Below are 23,393 nucleotides of genomic sequence, written 5' to 3'. Positions count from 1 at the left end.
CTAAAGCTATGTGGACATTTTCCATAATTGCCGTTCTTTAAATATTCTGGTAATGATCATTGTACAGACGCATTGCTGGACACCGTTCCATTCTACGGATGGCGGGGGGCAGGGGCAAACCCAGGATTTTCAAGGGGGGGGGGATTCCTGAAAGGCCTCCCTCAGCCACGCACAAAACAGTATAATAATATGGCAGGACACCATGCTGTGTACACATAATGCAATTTCCCATCCAACTGACAGGATCTGACAATTATTTCCTAAATGTCCGATTTTCTCCCAATCGACAGCGGGATTGATCAGGAGCCGTTTGGAAATAGATAATAATGAGGACAGCCGACATTGCTAATGAAGAGGAAGTGAAGCATTCACACAGCAGGGCACAGGCTGTGCTCATACCTGACTCTGTTAAGTTCTCCAGAGCTGCTCCATGCTCTGTACACACACTGCTGCTCCATGCTCTGCACACGCGCCGCTGCTCCATGCTCTGCACACGCGCCGCTGCTCCATGCTCTGTACACACACTGCTGCTCCATGCTCTGAACACATGCTGCTGCTCCATGCTCTGTACACACACTGCTGCTCCATGCTCTGTACACACACTGCTGCTCCATGCTCTGTACACACGTTGCTGCTTCATGCTCTGTACACACGCTTCTGCTCCATGCTCTGTACACACACTACTGCTCCATGCTCTGTACACACGCTGCTGCTCCATGCTCTGTACACACGCTTCTGCTCCATGCTCTGTACACACGCTGCTGCTCCATGCTCTGCACACGCGCCGCTGCTCCATGCTCTGCACACGCGCCGCTGCTCCATGCTCTGTACACACACTGCTGCTCCATGCTCTGAACACATGCTGCTGCTCCATGCTCTGTACACACACTGCTGCTCCATGCTCTGTACACACACTACTGCTCCATGCTCTGTACACACGCTGCTGCTCCATGCTCTGTACACACGCTTCTGCTCCATGCTCTGTACACACGCTGCTGCTCCATGCTCTGCACACGCGCCGCTGCTCCATGCTCTGCACACGCGCCGCTGCTCCATGCTCTGTACACACGCTGCTGCTCCATGCTCTGAACACATGCTGCTGCTCCATGCTCTGTACACACACTGCTGCTCCATGCTCTTTACACACGCTGCTCCATGCTCTGTACACACACTGCTGCTATATCCAAAGTCAGCTGTAGCATGGAAATAAAGGGGGCAGTGCTGTGAGCTGCAACATACCTGCAAATTTTCTGGTGTCTCAACTTGCGCCTGTCTCCAGATACTGCACAGGCCCTGGTCTGAGGGGGGATTCTGGGCAGCTGTAATCCCCCCCTGCGTTTGCCAATGGGGGGATAAGTGTGAGGTACCCCACTTCATGGAGTACAATTGAAGGACAACAGAGGTTTGATGTTAGCGATCCAACATGACAGGCAGGGATGAGCAGAAAGTACGCCAGTGCGAATTTACGCATCGTAGTTCGCATCTACGCATCGTAGTTCATAGGCAAAGTTTCAAACCTATGCTTACGAATTTACGCGTAGCGAAGTACTGCTACGCGTAGCTTACGCCCACTATGCGTAGTTAACATGGGTATTGCGTAGTGAACTACGAATGCGTTACTCGCGTCTAATTTTCCGCATGCGATTGTATGCATACAAATTTACACATGGAAAGGGGAATGTACGCATAGAAGGGTTCCCAGTATATGCATTTCTAAAGAAATTAATGCGTACAATTTTCTGCATATGGGCATAAGTATCTGCATACACTACGCTTCACACTACGCGTAATTGCGTATTTTAACGCGTATTCTACGAAATGAATACGAAGCGAATATTTGTTTTCGAAGCCGTAGTTTGGCGAAGCGTAATTGCGTAAAACTACGCGTATTTCCAGCGTAGCGAAGTTGGCTGACTACGACCATCCCTGATGACAGGTTACTAACAACCTCATTTGGCGACACCTATACTTAGGGCTGTTTATGCCCATTTCGGCACCCAGGCAAGACACCTTTTGTTTCCTTACCCCAGATTAATGAATAGGAAGATCTCATAACCTACATCATTTAGTTTTGTGGGCACCAATAAAGCTGAGTACACACGTACGATAACGATCGTTCAAAAACGAACGATAACGACAATCGGAACGATAATCGTGCGTTCAAAAAGTGTGAACGATCGTTTTTGTGAACGATAACGATCGTTATCGTTCAATCGGACCGATCCAACCCGGCGGATTTTTTCGAAAGATAATCGTTCAATCGTTGCAGTGTGTACAAAGATCGTCCGATAACGCATGTTCTTATTGCCTGTCATAACATCACTTCCGTTTGCGCACGCATTTTTTAATCGTTCGTCGTTCAGTACTTTATACTTATATCGTTCACGTGTGTACACAATCGTTCATTACGAACGATCTTTTCGGTCTAATTTGAATATCGTGTAAACGTCACGAATCGTTCGTAACGAACGATCTTTATCGGACGTGTATACGAACCTTAAGAAATTAAAACCTGACACTTACCTCACATCAGGTTTGCTCAAAACTTTCAAGCCTGCCTGTTGGAAGAATGGTGAGGCAATCAACCATACAAAGCAAAAATTATAATTCCGCCTCAACTATTAGAGTTAGAGGATCATCAGCAGGACAGCCAGGTAATGTGCATTGTTTAAAATGCAATAAATATGGCAGCCTCCAAATCTCTCTCAGGTCAGTTGTCCTTTAATCTACCACCAAAATAATTGAGCTTTAAGAGCGGTAAATGGGACCCTAATAATTTTTAGTTGATGTCAATATTATGTAATATAATTTTTATATACATGTATGCCACATTAAAAAAGGACCAAACAAATCTCACAGCAGCTGCACTGAAATGTTTAATTTTCAAGCTGCAAACATTTCTATAAAATTGCCATATCATTTGCATCAGCTCAGAAAAAATTGCATGTCATTGACCATCCCTACTGAGCAGAGGCCTCAATAAACTGCTCACTGCAAGCACCTTACAATCCTATATGATCCTTGGCTGCCCCTTCCTGTACCAAAAGATTCAGCTCTGTGGGTGGGGCTGTAAATAATGACAGAGTGGGCGGGGTGGGAGTGGGCGGGGTGGTAAATCTTCTAGTTATGCTGGAACTACTAGATTGGTTGCTGATACGGGAAGTAGAGAAAAAAGAGTTGAACAACCAGATAATTTTTTTTTTATTTATTTTGTAACAATGCAGATCTTTCAAAAAAACAGATTTTATTTATGAAAGGCTATTATACCTCCTACACAAACTAATTTAAAACTGCTGCCTGGAGTCTTGGAATAATGGCTCAGTGTCCTTTGTAAAGCGCTGCCTAATATGTCAGCATGGCATAAATATGGGTTATAGATCAAAAAGATAATCAGCTATTCTTACACCCTTATCCGCTACTGAATTTTGCTGTCTGTCTGACGTTTTCTGCTCTGCACGCTCGGGTTGTATTACATATCTGCTGACAGTACCAGCCTCGAGTACATGATTGAAACATCTCTCCTTGGCGCTAACACGATGCGAAGGCTCGTCTATTGAGCATGCATGAAATTCATTGATTTACAAGAGGACGTTGCGGCGGAGAGCTTGTATCGCAGCAATTGGGACAGTTGTCATTCCGTTGATATGTTTTCACTGTATGGTAATGCTCCTGTATTTTCCAATGACAAATGGCAGGCCTAACATGCTATTTATCTCCTAAATGACAGATTCTACATGTTTCTGCGGGTAAATGAGAAGCCCTAGCATGCTGTTTTTCTGTTACAAATGCCACTTTACACACGTTCCCTCTTACTAAACGCCAGCTTATGCATGCTGTTCCCTGACACATTATCCCTGTAGCTATGCGCAATTGCTGCTTAGGCATGCTGTTGGCCCAGTAAATTAAGGTTTACACGCAGTAATTCTTTTACAAACAAGCCGGCTCCCACTGGTATGGAATGATGGTTGATTATATGCTGAGATGAATTAGGAGGTCCTGTATACCTTCTTTGAAAGGCCAGCGAAACCTAAAACAGAACAAGGCAAATTCTAACAGCAGTCAGGTTGATAAGTCAATGTACACAGTGTAAAGAAGCAGGGGTGCAGCTAAGGTTTTGGTGACCCCAAGCAGCCCATAATTTGAGGCCCCCCCACCACCACTTCCACAAATGGAGCGGCACTGAGGCAAACAATAGGTGTGGCCCCACCAGTGAAGTAAGCGGCGCAACACATTGAAAAAGTGGGTATGGCCAAGACATGATGTGGGTGGAGCCAAATACTAGCAAAATACAGGTAGTTAACATATGAGATAGGGTACAGGTGGTGACCTCAGTATAGGTAGTGAGTTGTAGGTGCTGCAGTATAGGTTGCCAGGTACAGGTGGTGCCCTCAGTATAGGTAGCGAGCTATAGGTGCTGCAGTATAGGTAGCAAGGCACAGGTGGTGTCCCAGTATAGATAGCGAGCTATAGGTGCTGCAGTATAGGTAGCCAGGTAGAGGTGGTGTCCCAGTATAGATAGCGAGCTATAGGTGCTGCAGCATAGGTTGCCAGGTACATGTGGTGCCCTCAGTATAGGTAGCAAGCTATAGGTGCTGCAGTATAGGTAGCCAGGTACAGGTAGTGCCTCAGTATTGGTTAAAGGGGTTCTGTGGGGGTTTCTGAGGAGAAAAACTGCCACTTACCTGGGGCTTCTATCAGCCCCCTGCAGTGGTAATGTCCCACGCCGTCCTGCTTCCATCCGCCGTTCCCCGCAGCCGGCACCGGGCTATTATTCGTCTGTCACACAGACAAATAATGCGTGCTGCCGCGCTTCCGCTCGCGTCATCCGAGGCTTACTGCGCAGGCGCAGTGCAACGTTTTCTTGTACTGCGCTTGTGCAGTAAGCTTCCGATGACGCAGGCGGAAGCGAGCAGGTGCGCGGCCACTGTAGCGCAGCCGCAGTTGGATCCCATGCTGCGCTAGACCGGTGCCGGCGGCGGAGAACGGCAGATGGGAGGAGGACAGTGTGGGACATTACCGCTGCAGGGGGCTGATAGAAGCCCAAGGTAAGTGTCTGTTTTTCTCCTCAGAATCCCCCCACAGAACTCCTTTAAAGGAATATTATTATTATTATTTATTATTATTTAGTATTTATATAGCGCCGACATATTACGCAGCGCTGTACAGTGTATATATATATATCTTGTTACTACCTGTCCCTCAAAGGAGCTCACAATCTAATCCCTACCATATGTCTATATTATGTAGTGTAAGTACTGTAGTCTAGGGCCAATTTTAGGGGGAGCCAATTAACTTATTTGTTTTTGGAATGTGGGAGGAAACCGGAGTGCCCGGAGGAAACCCACACAGACACGGAGAGAACATACAAACTCTTTGCAGATAGTGCCCTGGCTGGGATTCGAACCAGGGACCCAGCGCTGCAAGGCGAGAGAGCTAACCGCTACGCCACCGTGCTGCCCCAAGGAATACTTAAAGAGTAACTGTCAGGCTGCAAAAGCTAATTTAAACCTCTATTCTCCTGTGTTAAACAGTTTAGAAGGAAGCCAAAAAGGCAATACTGAAGTTAAAAATCTCTCTTACTTTTGATGTGTGCTGAACAGCAAGGCTGTTATTCCCAAGCTCTTAAAAGTATGAGAGGCCGCATAACATACTGCAAAGCATTCTCGGGCTGCTTCTTCCCACCTTGGGTCCTCCCCTCGGCTGCTAGTGAGAAGTTACAGGCTCAAGTTACAGTCCGCTATTGTTCCTAGCCACATGGCTAATTAATATTCACTGCACAGTAGTGTTGTCTATTAGGATCTTTGAATCATCAGGAAGCAGGGAGGACATGACGACACAATTGGCTTCATAGGAGACAGACAAACATGGAACCTGCCATGAGCTGTCAGGAGCATCATTGTCTGCAAATACTATATAAAAATTCTGTGAAATCCAAACGTGGACAGTGAAATGCATATGTAATGTAAGTACAGCCAATATTTAGCTACTGATATATGTGTTTTTTTCTCTGAGACCTTATACCTAACAGCTCCTCTTTAAGCCCAAAAAAAATGATATTTACTCACCCGGGGCATCCCTCAGCCCCCTGAAGCTGGATGGTGCCTTTGCAGCCCCGCTCCGATCATCCTGTCCCCGCCGGCGGCTACTTCCGGGTTCGGCGACAGCCGCCGACAGGCTGGGAACGCGGCTGATTCTCCGCGTTCCCAGCCGCTATATCACCCTCTATGCTGCTATAGCGTATTCTTTGCTTGTTCAACACAATCTGTGGCGCTGCCATTGCCGCTGTCGCCCGCCAGCTATACATTACCTGATCTGGCCGGCGAGACTCTCCCGGTCTCCGCTGTCTTCTTCTCCGCGCTGGTCTCCGGTCCGGCTGGCTTGCTTCACTGAACTTCCTGTCCAGGGGAAGTTTAAACAGTAGAGGGCGGTCTACTGTTTAAACTTCCTCCCGGGACAGGAAGTTCAAGGAGGCTGCAGCCCTGGAGCCCGGAGAAGAAGACAGCGGAGACCGGGGGAGTCGCGCCGGCAGGAACAGGTAATGTATCTCCGCTGTATTGCGTCTGTCGTCGGGCATTTGATCGCCACTATCGACGCACTCCCGACCCGCCGGCGATTGAAAAAAATCTTCCGCACGGACGGATCAACGGGAACGATTGATTTTGGATGGAAATTGATCATTCTGTCAGCGTTTGTGCAACGATTTCACAGCAGATTTGACCACAGTGATCGAATCTGCTGTATATCAGCGGGAAAATTGTTAGGTGTATGGGCCCCTTAAGTAAGGGATATAAATGAGTACAGTATTCATTGAGCAGCATATAAAGTGAATCAGGACATAGATGGATAGATACATATAAGCATTTACTTTTAAGATGAAGTAAATATTGCAAAACCAAAAAAGAACTTGAACTATTCTTGGTTATAATGTGTCTGTTTTGATGGTTTATTTTATGTTTATGTGGTTTTGTGTTTACATTCGATCTCTCCTCTATTTATACTCTGGCTAAGTAGTATGTAATTGGTTGTTTGATCACCAGAGTATCAGTGATACTGCTTATGTCCATATTTGTACCTATTACGGTTTGCTTGTAATTTTTCCTTAATTGGACTAGTGAACTTGGGAGTGTACTTGTTATTTTTGTTTAAAGTGGATCCGAGATGAACTTTTACTCATTGCATAATTGGGTTCCTTTCCTATTGTTTATAGGGCATTCCTCAAGCCAAATACTTTTTTGTTTTAATACTCTAGTTCCCTATAAACTGAACAAGCCACGCCCACAGGTTTTCTGAGAGCCAAGGCACTTTCAGACAGTAGCAAGGGCTCATGGGAGCTCAGTCTGGGCAGGAGGAGGGGGAGGTGTTACTAGCCAGAGATTTCAGAGGCAGAGGGGAGGAGGAGGGGGATTAGGTTTTTTTTGCTAAAGATGCAGATAATCCTGCCTCTGTGTAATGTTACAAACAACATGGCTGCTGTCATTGTATCACAGGAAGAAATAATCATATTCTATTAAAGCTGTTTGCAGCTAGATTTGTTGTGTAAACTTTCTAAACTTTAGATAAAATATATAAACAAGTTACTTGTTATAGTTAGTTTTTCATCTCGGATCCGCTTTAAAATCAATAAAACTTAAAAAAAAAAGATGTAATGGGACCCGAGGCAACAGTGGCGTAGCAATAGGGGGTGCAGAGGTGTCGACCGCACCAGGGCCCTTGGGCCAGAGAAGGCCCTCCCTCATCTGCAGTTTTAGCTCTTTATTGGTCCAGTGCTTGTAATGATCACTTCTCTAAATGCTTTGAATGATAATAATGATAATAATCATTAACAAGCTGTTCCCCATCCCCTTCTTGTACCTCTGACACTGTAGTTGCCATTGGCAGGTTTTGGTGCGCCGTATCAATTGTTATTTATGGAGTTCTTGGGGGTGGAGGGCATGTTAAACTAGCACGGGGGCCCATAGATCCTTAGCTATACTACTGCTAGGCAATGTAGTAGATTTGGGTCCCCCTTGTGGTCTTTTAGGTAAGATGAAGTGGAATGAGGTAAAAGAAGGTGGCAAGTGGGTCCCTTGACACCAACCCGGCCCCAGGCACCTGCCTAGGTTGCCTGGTGGACGAACCTGCTCTGGCTATATCCAGGATGCATCACTTTAGCAGGATTAGCAAGAACCAATTGTCTCACATCTGCAAAGTCATAGATCTTTCCAGGAAAATAAATAATTTTAAACACAAGAACAGTTACAATTTTTCTTAAAATTATAGAAGGGCTATATTACAGAACCTATTTTGACACAAATATGTCATAATGTATTCTTTAATGTGATCATACATCAAACTACAGCCTATCAGTTGCATAATACGTCTATATCATGCAGCTCGTGTGATCGGCGTGCCTGAAATCCACATTGTAATTCAGCGTCTGCGGCCTGAGATATAAGCTTTGGAAGAGATATGTAAATATTGACATTCGACAAAAATCAAGAACTGGTTAATCATTCCCTCCCTCTCTGCTACTGTTCATGTGCTGTAGCTCACTGTTCATGTCAGTATGACGTTACCGCGCGACGCTGCGGTAACATTGCTGTGCGCAGATGGCGTATTACAGATATACATATTACATATTACATATTACAGATATACATATTACAGACGGCATAATATGGCAATATTACCATCACTACCAGCAGCAGTGTACCGCGAGTTAGTAGCGCTGTTACCATAGCAACGATCGCATTACTTGAGTACGGCGGGTTGCGCTAATAGCATAACTTGCAGTCCACTGCTGCTGGTAGTAATACTAATATGGTTGTGCATTGTCCGGAATATTACGGCAGCTTCGTGCATCAACCCGTATGCTACTTACCAAGTGCTGTACACTCCATGCCAATCTCTTTAAGAATGGGGTGGGGGAGATTTGTTGTGCATAAATGGGTACACTTTAAAGCATCCGATTACCTGGTAGGTCCCATGGTGGACTTTGGATAGCTAGTAGAACCCATCCTTTCCATACAGTCAGGTCCACTAGTGGGCATCAGGTTCCCAGCTACACCTTTCATACAGTAAGGTCCTGTGATGGGTATCTGGTATTTTGCAGTACCCTGCCGTTTCACAGTGTATGGTGCACTATTGGGCTTCAAGTACCCATCAGCAACTCTCCCCGTCCATACAGTAAGGTATGCTGCTACACCTCCAGTACCCAGTAACAACCCTCCCCTTCATATAATAAGGTTATTCCTTGGGTATACAGCAGCAACCCTCTCTTTTTATACAGTAAGGTTCTTCAGTGGCTCCTCTTCCATACAGTAAGGTCTCCCATCAGGCCTCAAATAGACAGTTGCACCCCTCCCCTTCCATACAGTAAAGTCCTGTGTTGGGCCTTGAGTAACCAGCAGCAATCCCCCCCTTCCATACAGTAAGGTCCTCTGTTGGGCCTCAAGTAGCAGCACCCCTCCCCTTCCATACAGTAAGGTCCTCTGTTGGGTTTCAGCAGCAACCTTCTCTTTCTATACAGTAAAGTCCTTCAGCGCCTCTCCTTCCATACAATCCATACAGTAAGGTCATCCATTGTGCAACAATTACCCAGCAGTAGCCATCCCCTTCAATACACTAGCAGTCCCTTTACCCTGCCATCCAGTAGGGTCTTCTGATGGACATCAATTACCCAGCAGCAAGGTCCACTTCCATACAGTAAGGTTCTCCCTTTGGTATTCAGCAGCAACCTTCTCTTACTATAAAGTAAGGCCTTTCAGTGGCTCCCCTTCCATACAGTAAAGTCTTCTGATGAGCCCCAAGTATCTGATCTACCCAGCAACAACTGCCCCCTTCAATAATACCCTAATTCATATAGTGAATATGAGATTATGCCATTACCTACACAATTTTCATATTAGATGCAGCTGTTCCGGAGAAATTCATTTTGGAAAAGTAAGTCATGTGACCTAGGGATCTCTGCAGCTAGCATGGAGCTGGCAGCAGAGTAAGTGTTCCTAGGTGTGAGAATGACTATCACTGTCCGGCTACCCTCCATGCTGCTGATAGCTAGGTAACTCTGTGGCCAGATCTACAGCTCAGAAGATTCTTATCATTATCAGACTGTACTGGAACTTCAGTGCTGGCTACAGAGAGTATACTTTTTACTGTTAGAGGGAGGAGGTGGGTGGGATCAGGCGATCTGCGTCTGCAGGGAGATTCTGGGTGCTGCCCCTTACCAGCTCCTCTCTGAATGTGTCTTGTGAGTAACGGTGTAAGGGGAGGAGTCTGAACAACTAACTATCCTCTATAATTGCACTCATGTCATCTCAACAGGAAATGGGACCACATGAGCCAGACAAAAAGTTAATTTTATAACCTTTAATGCTAATAAATGTAAACATACTGTGCAGTTCTCTAACTCTGAACCGCGCATGCGCAGGGCTCTCATGCCGGTGTGATGATGATGCTGTCATACCGGCCGGTGTGATGATGCGTAGCGGGCAGTGTGATGACGCGTAACGTGGGCAGCGGGGACCCGTAGCGGCGTCTTCAGGCAGACGTTGTAAATTAACGGAGCTGCCAGCAGGTCCGGGAGAGGAGCCAGGAGGACGCTGGGGAACCTCGCTGCCTACGGTGGGCTGGAGGAAGCCCCTTTAATGGAAACCTGAACTAGCGGGGACCCGTAGTGGCGTCTTCAGGCGGAAGTTGTCAATTACCGGAGCTGCCAGCAGGTCCGGGAGAGGAGCCAGGAGGACGCCGGGGAACCTCGCTGCCTATGGTGGGCTGGAGGAAGCCCCTTTCATGGAAACCTGAACTAGCACTTTAGAATAAATAAAGAAAAATGGCAACTTCCTTAAACTGAATAGTCACCACCAGCAATGTCCCCCAATGACGAGCGTTCCCCAATCAATCCTCCTGCAGGCGGGTACACGCAATGTCATGTTACGCAACGGGCACAAACGGGAAGTCAAGAGATCGCGTAAAGTCGTCAGGGATCATAAATATCCGATCCACCGCGGCAGTCGTTATCGCCGTGCGTCGCAGAACATCGTTCATGTAATCACGCATCTGTACCTATCTCACAAGATTGCGGAAACCATCTCTTGTCGTTCAAAAAAAATCACTGATCGTCGTAAAAATCACATAGTGGGTACAGGCCTTTAGCCCTTTGAGTTCAGGAATCTTTTAAATAGACTTACAGGGCTATAAAAATCAACACTTCTGGTTCAGCAGGACTACATGTCTAATAAAGACGTCAACATTCCAGATGGATGATACCGTCCATAATACGCAGTTGTAAAACAACCTCCATCCCAATCATAGCTTGTCCTGCTACAGAATACTCCCCGGCTATCACCCGCACTCCATCGGGACCACATATCTCATAACGGCCGGCCATGGGAGACTGTATGCATTCCTTTCACTAGACAGCTACTATTAATCTCCCGAGAGTCGGGATGACATTTAATTCAGCAACAGATGGAGTGTAGCCCCGGACCCCGTGACATTTATCGCTCCGGCGCTGAAGGTGTGAGCACTGCTTTCGTGGCGCAGCATCGTGGCTAATTTGGCTCAACAACAACATAGCAATACATCAAATGTTGTTTTTTTTTTTTTGTAAACTTACATTAAATTTGTCATGAGGGAAACGTGGAGGCTGCCATTGCTGACTTTCTGCTTAAAATGTAGTTGCTGCTCAGCTATAATGCTGATTGCATCACCCTAACATACTGTATATCTGAGACAGGGACAAAAGTTCTATTTTACTTACCTGGGGCCCATTCAGGGGCGTAATAAGAACCCAGGAGACCCCCCCCCCCCCCCCCCCGCCCCCTGCAAAATTTTAATTAGGCCCCCTGGACACCGAACTCTCATTGCCATGACGTACACCCCCCCCATCCCCATCCCTCATTTGCAGAGTAGTGCAGGGAGCTGTGAGATAGTTACCAGCCTACAGCACTGCAGCTCTCCTCCATGCTTCACAGTTGCGCACTCTCTGCTGCCATCCTCCGGCTTCTGATCACGTGGCTCGTAGACAGCATCTAGCTGTGAGGCATGGAGGATTAGTGATGAGCACAAATTTCGCATAAACGTAATGCGAACTTTCGGGAAGAATCGTAATTAATTTCATATAATTTTTGCATAATTTCGTGCCGGCTTTGGCAGTTAATAGCAAAGCCCCCATGGAAGCCATTGACACCAAAATCACTACATATAGAATAGTATAAATAAGTAAAAAAAAATATTCAAAAATACTTAGTAGTTTGTGAAATAATCAATTCTGAAAATGCAAAGGAAAAATTGGTTCAAAAAACATTTTTCCTTTTTTAAAATCGGTTTACTCAAAAACTACAAGGTCTTTTTGAAAAAATGTTTTTGACTTATTCCCACTATTACCCTAAGATACATAGCGATTTTGACAATAGCATGTATGGGGACTTTGCTATTGACCCCTGCATGTAATGAATACACGGAAATTACGTGAAATTACAAATGGATTTTTTTTTTAAAATCAGTATTCATGTTATGAATTTCCAAATCCTATTTATGTATGGTCAGATCATGGATTAAACCCACAGCACTGGAAGCAGGTAAATATCTCACCGCTCCCTGCACTGCTCCGCATGCGCGCTTCCTTCCCAGGATCACAGGGGTCATGGAGACTATTGTTATGCCCCTGGTGCCATTGTTTGCGTCTACCTAGGGCTGGAGGCTCCATTAAACCTTCGCCAAGGTGCCAGGGCTGGATTTACATCTTAGGAGCCTATAGACCCAGAAACTCTGCTCTCCTCTGAACCTGCAAATCCCAATGCCTGCCCACCCAACTCTCTCATGCATGGAGCTGGGCAAGTTGCTGCCAAAGGACCCATAGAAAGTTGCATGCCTGAGCTGGATGAGAAGTCCCATCCAGCCCGTCCATCCAGCTCTGCTCCAAGAGTGGTGACATCAGCCGGCTCCAGAATGGTGAACATGGGTTCACGAGTAGAGAGGAACACAAATTTCAGTAGAAATTTCGCATTGAAATTTGCAGTTATGATGCAAAATTGTAATGCAAAATAAAAAAAAAAAATAGTAATCAAAGTCATCTGTAATTATAATCAGGAGCCCTAATTTCATATTTTGTGTAATTTTCACATAATTTTGTGCTGACTTTAGAGGTTAATAGCACAGCCCTCATACATTCTATTGTCACCAAGGGCTTGATTCACTAAGACAAATAGCATGCCTTATCAGAGTTAACATGCCTTATCAGAGTTAACATGCCTTATGAGAGTTAGCACGCCTTGTCAACGTTAACACACCTTATTAGAGTAGCACAGTGAGCGCTACAAACTTATGTCTGCTAATTGGCAATGACGAGAGCTCCACTCGTCCTGCCCTGAGTCCCTGCAGGTCCAATCACTTTAAAGGGATACTGTGGGGGGGGGGTCGGGGGAAAATGAGCTGAACTTACCCGGGGCTTCTAATGGCCCCCGCAGACATCCTGTGCCCGCGCAGCCACTCACCGATGCTCTGGCCCCGCCTCCAGTTCACTTCTGGAATTTCTGACTTTAAAGTCAGAAAACCACTGCGCCTGCACGCCCTTGTCCTCGCTCCCGCTGATGTCACCAGGAGTGTACTGCGCAGACACAGACCATACTGGGCCTGTGCTGTGCGCTCTTGATGACATCAGCGGGATCGAGGACACGGCAACGCAGGCGCAGTGGTTTTCAGACTTTAAAGTCTGAAGTTCCAGAAGTGAACCGGAGGCGGGGCCGGAGCATCGGTGAGTGGCTGCGCCAACACAGGATGTCTGCGGGGGACCGTTAGAAGCCCCGGGTAAGTTCAGCTAATTTTCCCCCGACCCCCCTACAGTATCCCTTTAAAGGTCATTATCCCCACACTTTGCTTGGCCAAATAGACTGCCTGTCAAGTTTCCTGTCAAGAGACAGACAGCCTAGTCGAGGATAATGTCCTTTACAGTGATTGGACCCGCAGGGGATCAGGGGAGGACGAGTGGTACTCTCGTCATAGCCAATTAGCAGGCATAAGTTCTTAGAGCTCGATTTGCTACTCTGATAAGGTGTGCTAACTCCGATAAGGCGTGTTAACTCTGATAAGGCATGCTATTTGTCTTAGTGAATCAAGCCCCACATTAGCTACGTATGCTCGGGATAAGAGTGGGTACAAGTCAAATAAAATATTTTTTTTCAAAAAGACCTTGTAGTTTTTAAGTAAATCAATTTTAAAGATGCTAAGGAAAATGTTTTGTAAACTCAGAAAAATGACAGTTTAAAAACCATTCTTCCTGTGCGTTATTAAAATCGATTTTCTCAAAAAACTACAAGGCCTTTTTTGAAAAATACATTAACATTAATGAATTAGTATTGGGCGAGCTACCATCACAAGAATCGCATGTAAGTGAAGAGTGCACGCTAAACTGATAGGACCACGTGTAGCGTACGCTCACTATTATTAACCCGCGCTCAGGGCTGGTTCTAATAACAATGGGGCCCCTAGGCAAGATTAACCACGGGGCCCCCCAATAGTCACCCCCCAATCAAAAATCGGCAGTAGGGACCCTTTGTTGCAGCCAAATTTCCACCCAAGGACCCTGAGGAAGGGGCTGACACCACCTGGCTCTGCTGAAGACTCTGCAGGGGCACCGGGGAACAACATTTAAGTTGGTGGAGACACCTTGGGGGCCCCTACAGGCACTGGGGCCCTAGGGCAATTGCCCCCTTTGCCTCTATGGTAGTGCCGGCCCTGCCCGCGCTACTTGTGCGGGATAGCTTTAGTGAATCTACCCCTTAGAGAGGCTTGCCCCCATGACCCCCTCCCCCCCCCCCCCCCCCATCCTTCCATGCCCTGCCAGGTGCAGTACGGATAACCTTGACTCTACTATACTTACATCTCTATGCTTTGATATGTATACTTCAAGTCTGACAGGCCAGAATAGGGATTATAGGGAGGTAAGACCCGACTTGAAATGTAGATTTAGAAATCTGAAAAATACACACAACTGGGAAGTATCCAGATTTCACTTAGCATTGGCAGGCCTTGGCTCTCCTTCCCTGGTTCTCCCTGCAGAGGAAGTTTGGCAGAGTGCACGGAATTCTGTTCTAATTAGCTGGTGCTGATGATGTTTTCTCCCAGACATCCCACACACTGCTGATGGCTCCTATATTATCACCTGGAGGCTAGACGATGGCAGTCAACACTGGATGTGAGAAAGCATTCTTCTCGACCAAACTCTGCCCAGGAGCATGCTTCCCTGTCATGCTCCAGAGTCTAAGGGGGGCAACACATGTTGGGGAACACTATTACACACACAGGGCTCTCAAAAGTGTAGCATACTCTGCATAGGAACCTCAAAAATAATGAATGCCCTATGGACAACACCGAAAGTTTCATACACAAAAATGGTGCACTGGATAGTTGGGACAAATTATGGGGTTCATGTTCGGATGCTGAGATCTATTATGGGGGCACTAGGATGCTGTTACATACTAGGACCCATTAGGCTTGATTCACTAAGACAAATAGCATGACTTATCAGAGTTAGCATGCCTTATCATAGTTAACACACCTTATCAGAGTTAACACACCTTATTAGAGTAGCATAGCGAGCACTACAAACTTATGCCTGCTAATTGGCAATGACGAGAGCTCCACTCATCCTGCCCTGAGCCCAATCACTTTAAAGGACACTATCCCCGCACTTTGATTGGCCCAATAGGCTACCTGTCACTTGACAGGAAACTTGACAGGCAGTCTATTGGGCCAATCAAAGTGCGGGGATAATGTCCTTTAAAGTGATTGGGCTCAGGGCAGGACGACGAGTGGAGCTCTTGTCATTGCCAATTAGTAGGCATAAGTTTGTAGCGCTTGCTATGCTACTCTGATAAGTCGTGATAACTCTGATAAGGCATGCTATTTGTCTCAGTGAATCAAGTCCATTATGAGGTGCATTGGGATTCACAATGTGCTAACTGGGATGCTGGACCACATGAGGGGGGGGGGGGGTTACTAAGTAGGGTACTAGAATACACAGTGACAGGTGTCCCTTCCCTCCCCGCTGATTGGGGCGGGGACCGGAGCTATGCAAGAGGCGGGGGGAGTGGCGATTGTGACACTACATAGGTAAATAAATCCCGCTGCGACACGCTACATGTCGGCAGCGCAGCTGTGATTTATGGGGGCATAGCGGAGCGCGCGGGGGGGGGGGGGGCCTGGGGGGACACTACATAGCAACAGAGGCTGGGCTGTATAGGCAGACCCAGCCTCTGTGTGCGGATATCATTCTTAGGAAGCCACCTCTGGGTTCTCTTTAAGGGGGTGTGTTATAAAAATGAGGCAGCCAGGGTTCTTTGTCTTCAAGGCAGCAGAATAAGCAATGCATTATAACAGCAACATCACGATAGCAATTTGGGACAGATTTCATTTATTAAGCGTACTTATACTTAAATTCACACGGGGTGCCAGGGCTGGCATTGTAACGCTGGCATGGAAAGCGGGAGTAAGAGCTGCCTCACTTGCCCCCCCAGCTACCTCTGAACACTGGGTTCTGTGTTACAAGCAGCATGGCGCATGCAATAAGGGAAGGAACACTGAATAAATAGTGGCATCTTGCTGAGAAAATGCCCAATCAGCTCAGGGGGGAGCGGCAGTACAAGCACACCAAGGCATGCATTAATATCCCTGACTCAGCGTCTTGTGTGGATGGAAAACAGCAGATGTGGGCAGTTGCAGACCTGTTAGTGAGCCGTATTATCGCCTATTCTAAGCAGGTCTGGCTTTGCTGGTGACGCTGACAGACCTGGGAATTGTAATCCCTTCCCTATAAGCTTATGCTGCCTTGATTATCTGTCCTGATATTCAAATAACAATGGGTGGCCTTGACTGACCTACAAGCTTCTTTATACTTATATATTATACTGATATATTTTTTTTAATTATCCCAAAAAATGGGTGCGGCCCGAGCAGTGGCGCAGCTAGAGATCATGGGGCCCCATAGCAAAACTTTCTTGGGGCCCTTAGATATAGGCACTCTTAAAGTGGATCCGAGATAAACTTTTACTCATTGCATAATTGTGTTCCTTTCATATAGTTTATAAGGCATTCCTCAAGCCAAATACTTCATTTGTTTTGTTTTAATACTCTAATTCCCTATAAACTAAACAAGCCTCGCCCACAGCTTTTCAGAGAGCCTTGGCACTCAGTCCCAGGTAGCAAGGGCTTATGGCAGCTCAGTCTGGACAGGAGGAGGTTACTAGCCATTGATTTCAGAGGCAGAGGGGAGGAGGCAGGAGGAGAGGGGACTGAACTTACACACAGGCAAGCTAATAGCATCTCCAGCCCTCAGCCTGTGACAATGTGACAAACAGAACATGGCTGCCCTCATTGTATTACAGGAATAAATAATCATAAACTGTTGAAGCTGTTTGCAGCTAGATTTGCTGTGTAAACTATCTAAACTTTAGATAAGATATATAGAGAAGTTAACTTGTTATAGTTACTTTTTATCTCGGATCCGCTTTAAGCAATGCCACTTGCCCCTACCATGTGGATATAAGTTAATTGGGTAATTTACATTCCCATGCATTCAACACTGCACATAGTTTATGCGCACTGAGATAAAGTCAAAGGGTGAATAAACACAAGAAAGCTAATAGTGAATACATCAAATACCCACTGGGCCCCCTTTGCTGAAGGGCCCCATAGCAGCTGCTATGGCTGCTAGGGCAATTGCTACGCCCCTGGGCCCAAGCCATTGTGGCTTGTACAGACATATTCATGATTAACCACTTCAGCCTAACTGGACGAAAATTTTTGTCCAGTTAGGCTGCGCGCACTCCCGTGCGTCGCACACGCTCCCGCGGGCCCCCCCGTGCGCGCTCCCGCTGGGGGCCGTTAGCCCAGCGATGAAAGGGATTATAAATCCCTTTCACTGATCAGACCCCCCCCAGAGAAAAGCCGACATCGTCTCTTCAGACGCTGCGGCTTTTCTGAGATCAAAAAGTTCCACTGCTTCTATCTTCTTCCTGGGAGCGAGCTCGATCGCTCCCAGGACTTTTTGACTGTGGCCATCTTGTGGCCAAATAGCAAACTACACCAAAGCTCACCTTACATTGAATAAATACATTTTTACACATGTAAAATCCCCTATTTACCTCCTACACCAAAAAATACCCACATACAAGTTTTAATAAAATATAAAATAAAATAATAAAAAAAACATAAATAGTTACCTAAGGGTCTAAACTTTTTAAATATTCATGTCAAAGGAGTATATCAATATGATTTATTACATTATGGGCTTCTAAATAGTCTCCTACAATCTCTACCTTCCACCGATGGGTCTCTTCCGCTCCGGGAAGCATCGGAAGTCTTCGGGGGCCCAAATGCTCCCGAAGACGGGCCGCTCCGTACTGCGCATAGAGCAGTGGGTAAATGGAGTTTGATTTTGTGGCTGACAATCCTGCTTTAAGCAACATGGACTTTATGCAATGTGCAAGCCATGTTAAAAAAAACCCCAAAAAACGTATGTCTGCATGCATTGCAGTCAGTGGCGGCTCCAGGAAATTTTTTTAGGGGGTGCTATGCAGGTGCTGGACCAATTTCCGGGGGAGCTGACGACCTGCGGCGCGCGAAGCGCGCCGCGCCAAAAATGGGTGTGGCCACAACCTGCGGCGCGCGAAGCGCGCCGCGGCGAAAAAATGGGCGTGGTCATGACCGGATGAGGGCGGGGCTAACTGTAATTTAAAGTGAACCCAGGGTGAGAGTGATATGGTGGCTGCCATATTTATTTCCTTTTAAACAATACTAGTTGCCTGGCAGCCCTGCTGATCTATTTGGCTGTAGTAGTGAACTGAATTACACCAGAAACAAGCCATGCAGCTAATCTTGTCAGTTCTGACAATATTGTCAGAAACCCCTGACCTGCTGCATGCTTGTTCAGGGTCTATGGTTGAAAGAATAAGAGGCAGAGGACCAGCACGGCAGCCAGGCAACTGGTATTGCTTAAAGGGAGATAAATATGGCAGCCTCAATATTATTCTCACCTCGGGTTCCCTTTAAAAGTGCAACGCAAAGACAGAGGGCCCAAGTTTTGGTGACCCTTTTCCCTGAAAATTCACATAATTGTGCAGGTTTTCTCAAGAAAATACACGTAATGTGAGCAGATTTTAACAAAAAACACGTCCAATGACCCCAATATGCACAATCGTTATCAGATATGGCCCCAATATGCACAATCGTTATCAGATATGGCCCCAATATGCACAATCGTTATCAGATATGGCCCCAATATGCACAATCGTTATCAGATATAGCCCCAATATGCACAATCGGTAGCAGATATGACCCCAATATGCACAATCGTTAGCAGATATGACCCCAATATGCACAATCGTTATCAGATATGGCCCCAATATGCACAATCGTTATCAGATATGGCCCCAATATGCACAATCGGTAGCAGATATGGTCCCAATATGCACAATCGGTAGCAGATATGGTCCCAATATGCACAATCGGTGGCAGATATGGTCCCAATATGCACAATCGGTGGCAGATATGGTCCCAATATGCACAATCGGTGGCAGATATGGTCCCAATATGCACAATCGGTGGCAGATATGGTCCCAATATGCACAATCGGTGGCAGATATGGTCCCAATATGCACAATCGGTGGCAGATATGGTCCCAATATGCACAATCGGTGGCAGATATGGTCCCAATATGCACAATCGGTGGCAGATATGGTCCCAATATGCACAATCGGTGGCAGATATGGTCCCAATATGCACAATCGGTGGCAGATATGGTCCCAATATGCACAATCGGTGGCAGATATGGTCCCAATATGCACAATCGGTAGCAGATATGGCCCCAATATGCACAATCGGTAGCAGATATGACCCCAATATGCACAATCGGTAGCAGATATGACCCCAATATGCACAATCGGTAGCAGATATGACCCCAATATGCACAATCGGTAGCAGATATGACCCCAATATGCACAATCGGTAGCAGATATGACCCCAATATGCACAATCGGTAGCAGATATGACCCCAATATGCACAATCGGTAGCAGATATGACCCCAATATGCACAATCGGTAGCAGATATGACCCCAATATGCACAATCGGTAGCAGATATGACCCCAATATGCACAATCGGTAGCAGAAATGACCCCAATATGCACAATCGGTAGCAGAAATGACCCCAATATGCACAATCGGTAGCAGAAATGACCCCAATATGCACAATCGGTAGCAGAAATGACCCCAACATGCACAATCGGTAGCAGATATCGCCCCAATATGCACAATCCGTAGCAGATATGACCCCAATATGCACAATCCGTAGCAGATATGACCCCAATATGCACAATCCGTGGCAGATATGACCCCAATATGCACAATCCGTGGCAGATATGACCCCAATATGCACAATCCGTGGCAGATATGACCCCAATATGCACAATCCGTGGCAGATATGACCCCAATATGCACAATCCGTAGCAGATATGACCCCAATATGCACAATCCGCATCACCTGAAAAAGAAAAGAAAAACCCATTTACTCACCTACAGCCAGAAGACCTTCTTTCCCGACCTCCCGTCCCGAGTCCCGACCTCATTGTGGCGCGCAGCGCCCGCGCGCCCACGATCCTCTTCCTTCCCGACGTCACGACGAGACTTCCTGCCTGCATGCAGAGAGCAGGGCTACGGGAAAATGGCCGCCCGAAGTCTGCAGAACAGGGCTCCGGGCGGCCATCTTACCGTAGCCCTGCCTGCTGCTCCGTGCTGCCGGTGTGTGAACTGACTTGGCGTCTTTTAGACGCCTGAAGTCAGTTCACTCCAGGGGGTGCTTTGGGGGTGCTTGGACAATTCTAGGGGGTGCTCGAGCACCCCCAAGCACCCCCCTGGCGCCGCCACTGATTGCAGTCCACTGCACAGCACTGTCCCATTTGGTGTTATTAAATCAGTCAGCATTGCGGCACAGAGCAGCACGGTAAAGCTGGCTGTACAATATTCAATTATCACTCAATTTTGTTTTCCATTGTCAATTGGTCAATTTTACGATCGCTATAATGATCAATTATTGTACGTCTGAGTAAAGACCAACATTGCGGATCAATCTTTCAATCGATTTTAGCCCCTACTAATCAATCAGAAGACGTGATTTAGCAATCATAATATTGATCACAAATGTTTAAATCTGCTTCAATTAAAATTGATTAAATGTTTTGTCTAATTAGGCAAATAAATTGTACTTGATGACCCCCATCCCTGTGTAACCAAACTACAATTGTTATGGGTTTTTAAACCCAACCCAAATACACTTGAACTACGTATAATAATGGTGTTCATTCACAAAATGTCATAAATTATCTAACCTTTTCTACTCTACTATAAGGAAAGTTAATTAATGAGATAAACAGATAAGGAAAGATAATTACATAGGGAGACTCGGAGACGGAGAGGTAAACACTGGGACAAGACAGGTCAGGAGAGATAACTCATACGAAAAATGTAAGACTAAAGGCTCATACACACATCCAACATGCGAACAACCACACGACCAACATGACAAACCACACGATCTGACGAACCACATGACCTGTACGTACACACGCCTAGACGGCTAAACAACCATCTCAATTAACATAATGCCCACGCAAGAGGACTGACGGACTACACATTCAAAACAAGTACAAGTCTTTCAAACAACTTGTACACACGACACGCACCAACTGCATGATATCAGACCAACATAGTTTCAACAGTTGGATTGATCAAAGCACCTGTTATTAGTTGCTCATCAAGTTGTTTGCACGCGTACACATGCCTGATTATCGTCCAACAGACTAGAGGCAGATGATAATCAGGCTGCAGGTTGGTCCGTGTGTAGTTAGCTTTAGGTTGAGTTTGCATCTGCAGCCCCGAACGGCCAAGTGGAAGTGGACAGTGTAGTATCTGCACTGATGGTCCATTGTGGTCTGGCTGAAGCACTGGCAGATAGGATTCAACCATAGGCTATTTGGGAAACAAAAAGGTAGACGAGCACTCCGATAGTGAAGTATTTCAGTTTCATCGGATTTGCAAATAAAAGCATTACAAGGGCTGCACCCAAACCGTCACAGGGTGCTTCTTGTGGCGACCACCATGGCCAGCAGCCATCGAATCCCGGCTGTAGGGAGGGAGACAGGCAAACAACCTGGTGTCCGTGGTGCCAGTGATTTCGCTACGCGCATCAGTATGTGCACGCCTTCGTCTTCCTGTCTGGGATGGATTTCTGGGGTGTGGTATAGTTGGGTCTGGAAAGTAGTGGAAAACCTGAATTGGTGAGAAGGATTATGCTCGGAGGATGACTCCCCTTAAAGGGACCTTGAGCAGAGGAATAAATTGGAAATCTGAACTTAGCTGGGGCTTCCTCCAGCCCTCCGTAACCCGCACAGCTTCAGCTGAAGTTGCGCACCTAACATAGCCACCAGCAGGACCATGGAGGGGACCCAGAGGATGCTGAGGGACCTCGCGGGCTACGGCGGTTGGAGAAAGCCCCAGGTAAGTTCAGATTTTTACTTTATATCTCTGCTCGGGGTCCCTTTAAGGCAATGCTGAGACAGACTTTGGGGTTTGAGAGTACATTGATAGGTTAGTTATGTGTGCATGGGGAGGGGGAGTTGGTGGTAGAATCAAGGCCACATTTCTGGGTGTCGCGCTTAGACATGAAAGAAGTTTTGCTGCACAAGGAATTGAAAAGGGTGGCTGCGAATGGGAAGGAAAACACATGGAAGAGGGCTGCTGCTGCCCAAGAGAACGGTACATGAAAGAAAGAGGCTGCTGTACATGGATAGTACACATGGATTGGGGGACGGCTGCACATAAAATGGGAGGGATGCTGCGGCATATTAAAGAGAAACTGTCATGAAAATCTTAAAATGTAAAACACATACAAATAAGAAGTCCATTTCTCCCAGAGTAAAATGAGCCATACATTACTTTTCTCCTATGTTGCTGTCACTTACAGTAGGTAGTAGAAATCTAGGATGTATAAACCATACAGAGCTAATCCTCACAAGTAAACACTTTGGGCTTGATTCACAAAACGGTGCTAACTGCTAGCATGGCTTTTTGCGCGCTTTAGCGTGAAAAATGGGTTTCTTGCGAAAAACAGTTATCGCGCGCAAACATTTGCGTCTGTGTGTTAGCGCAAATTTTTCACGCGTTAACGTTCGTGTTCACGCCATAACGCAAATTTACTGCGCGAATGCGACTGTTAACGCGCGTAAAATTCCCATTAACGTGACAACCATTTTCTCGCAAAATTTCACGCAAAGCACTTTTTGCAGCGTGCTAACAGTCAGCACCGTTTTGTGAATCAAGCCCTTTGGATGGAATCCAGCTGCCAAGGTAACCAGGGCCGGA

The 23,393-nt window shown here is 46.4% G+C and overlaps 1 protein-coding gene across 2 annotated transcripts in view; it reads right to left on the bottom strand.

Moving 5' to 3' along the window:
* Positions 1-20,639, bottom strand: part of NTNG2 (netrin G2) — a 293,725-nt gene extending 273,086 nt beyond the window's left edge. The window contains exon 1 of one of the 2 annotated variants that reach the window (XM_068248880.1): positions 20,550-20,639. The gene's annotated coding sequence lies outside the window, so the exon portion shown is untranslated. The remainder of the gene's footprint in view (positions 1-20,549) is intronic. The other variant, XM_068248879.1, reaches the window with a different exon arrangement.
* Between the last annotated feature and the right edge of the window lie 2,754 nt (positions 20,640-23,393).

This window comes from Hyperolius riggenbachi, chromosome 8 (assembly GCF_040937935.1).
Source record: "Hyperolius riggenbachi isolate aHypRig1 chromosome 8, aHypRig1.pri, whole genome shotgun sequence".
In the NCBI taxonomy this organism is placed as follows: domain Eukaryota; kingdom Metazoa; phylum Chordata; class Amphibia; order Anura; family Hyperoliidae; genus Hyperolius; species Hyperolius riggenbachi.
Note: the sequence above shows the minus strand (reverse complement) of the source record. Positions and strands in the feature narration are given on the sequence as shown.